At 45.3% G+C, this 2,193-nt stretch overlaps 1 long non-coding RNA gene across 1 annotated transcript; it reads right to left on the bottom strand.

Moving 5' to 3' along the window:
* Positions 1 to 262: 262 nt before the first annotated feature.
* LOC109385112 (uncharacterized) lies at positions 263 to 1,528 on the bottom strand. The gene is made up of 3 exons (XR_002124552.1): positions 1,429 to 1,528; positions 1,250 to 1,323; positions 263 to 461 (listed from the first exon to the last, which is right to left on the bottom strand). It is a non-coding gene; the product is annotated as an uncharacterized LOC109385112 (long non-coding RNA).
* Between the last annotated feature and the right edge of the window lie 665 nt (positions 1,529 to 2,193).

Genomic DNA, 2,193 nt, shown 5'->3' with positions numbered 1-2,193 from the left:
AAAGAAAGAAAGAAAGAAAGAAAGAAAGAAAGAAAGAAAGAAAGAAAGAAAGAAAGAAAGAAAGAAAGGGAAAGAGAGAGAAAGAGAGAGAGAGAGAGAGAGAGAGAGAGAGAGAGAGAGAGAGAGTTCTTGAGAAGTAGCATTCTTAGCAATAGAAAGATGATGGAACATGAAACATGGCTAATTAAATAGGCACACAAACAGAGGCCCGTATGTCAAGGCTTTATTTGTTCGGCGACAGTGTAAAACTTGCACATTTATTATCAGGATGGAAACAACAAACAAACACAAAACCACATGCACCATCTCCTGGTGAGACCCTCTTCCACTTCATCAGAGTGAGCCCCTCTCTGAATTCAGTCTGGGCAGAAGGAGCAGGTGGGCCCCCAAGAATGAACAGATCTGGTCTGGGTCCAGGAGTTGGGAGCCAAGAAGCCAAGCTGGAGGTTAGGAACCGAAGGCTAGGAGATCATAAGTAGATTAATTATCTCTTCTATGCCAAGCACTAGTCTCGGTGGTTGGCTTGTTTAATCCTCAAAATCTGCAAGGTCGGAACCGTTATCCCCATTTTATAGGTGAGGCAATTGAGCTTCCAATGGATTAGAGAATTTGATCAGTTCCATACCCACAGTTTGGGGTACAGAATGACCATTTGTACCTATATCCACGTGACCCCAACAACCATGTTCTTTTCTCCCTGTAGCTTCTCTGAACAAGAGGCAGAGACACTGCCAGGAGCTGTGGGTATAGCACTGAGGCTTTGGAAGTTAGGGCTCTGACGGGCAATGCCTGCTATTTTTGTTTGTCTCACAGCCCTTTCCATTACATTGGAAATGTAAATGTGGAGGGGTGTGTAATTTCCATTACACACTCCTCTTTCCAGTAGGAAATTCATTCTGTGAGATTCTGGTGAGCTGAACCCTGCCAAAGGTAGACACATGCCCTGTGAGAACACTCATTCCTACCTCTACAGCTACTAGTTCTGAGATACGCACGTGATCAGGCAGGGCCAATCAGAGGCTTTCCCTGGGTTTTTGTGCTAAATCTACCAGGAAAGAAGATCTTTCCTACAGAGGTGCTAAGTGAGTCAGAAACGGAATTAGGGCTGGCCATGGGACATCTTTCTTATCACATGAAGAAGGTCAGCTGTGGACTCAAACCAACAGAGAGAGGGAGGCAGAAAAGAGATAGAAGACAGAATTGCCCTTGGACATCCCAGATACACAAGTTAATACATTTTCTTTCTCACCTGAGCGGTTGTAAGCTGGAGAAAGGTAGGCACGCCAAGATGGAGAACATGAGCTCTGCAAGGCCTGAAAGTACCTAAGCAAGTCGGAAGGGGACATATTCGTGACGGGAAATAGTTTTCCAACTCAACGTGGCACCATCCTTGTCACCCACCCACCACCCTGCCATGTGACTTTGTACCCATGGTGTACTTCTCTGATCAGTCCTGCCATCTGCAGAGGGATGTACTAATTTGCAAAACCACAGCAGAGACTGCTTGTTCCTGGGAAACTGCAAAGAAACGGGAATTTTTCCAATGAAATAAATATAAAGAGATCTTTTCTGTTCTGAAGAGGGAGGGGGCAGCCCACATTTACCGAGTGCCTAGTTTGTGTCAGCACACACACGAGATGCCTTACCTGCTTCATTGTATGCTACTAAGCTGAAGGTAGGGACGCAATGCCTGATATCAATGTACATCACACTCAGAAAGGAAATATTTTTGAAATAAATGAAACGAGAATCCAATGAGAAGAGAGCGAGAGACAAGGAAACTGATTCCCAGATAGGGTCAGAAACTCCATCAAAGCTACAGAGTTGGTAAGTGACCAAGGCCAAATTCAAGGCACATCTTTCAGGCCTGAGAACTTAAATTCTTGCCATTGCCCTAGACAGACAGAAACCATCACTTCTGCAGGACATTACCCATGGCAGGCGCCCCTGGGAACCTAGAGCAGAGCAGGTGGAAAGAAGGGGTGGAATTATATGACTTAACTTATGTTAATAAGATTGAAAATATTAGATGATGAAGAATGTGTACTTGCTAACATGGAAGAGAAAGCCACACCCAGGGTGGGGGGGCACAAAGGCAAGCAGATCAGGGCCAAGGAGACCTCAGGAGGAGGTGGAGAGAAGCCAGTGTTGAAATAGGGAGTGGGAGCAGGGGAAGGCTTGAAATGAACATTT

This window comes from Hipposideros armiger, unplaced genomic scaffold, assembly GCF_001890085.2.
Source record: "Hipposideros armiger isolate ML-2016 unplaced genomic scaffold, ASM189008v1 scaffold_108, whole genome shotgun sequence".
Classification (NCBI taxonomy): Eukaryota; Metazoa; Chordata; class Mammalia; order Chiroptera; family Hipposideridae; genus Hipposideros; species Hipposideros armiger.
Note: the sequence above shows the minus strand (reverse complement) of the source record. Positions and strands in the feature narration are given on the sequence as shown.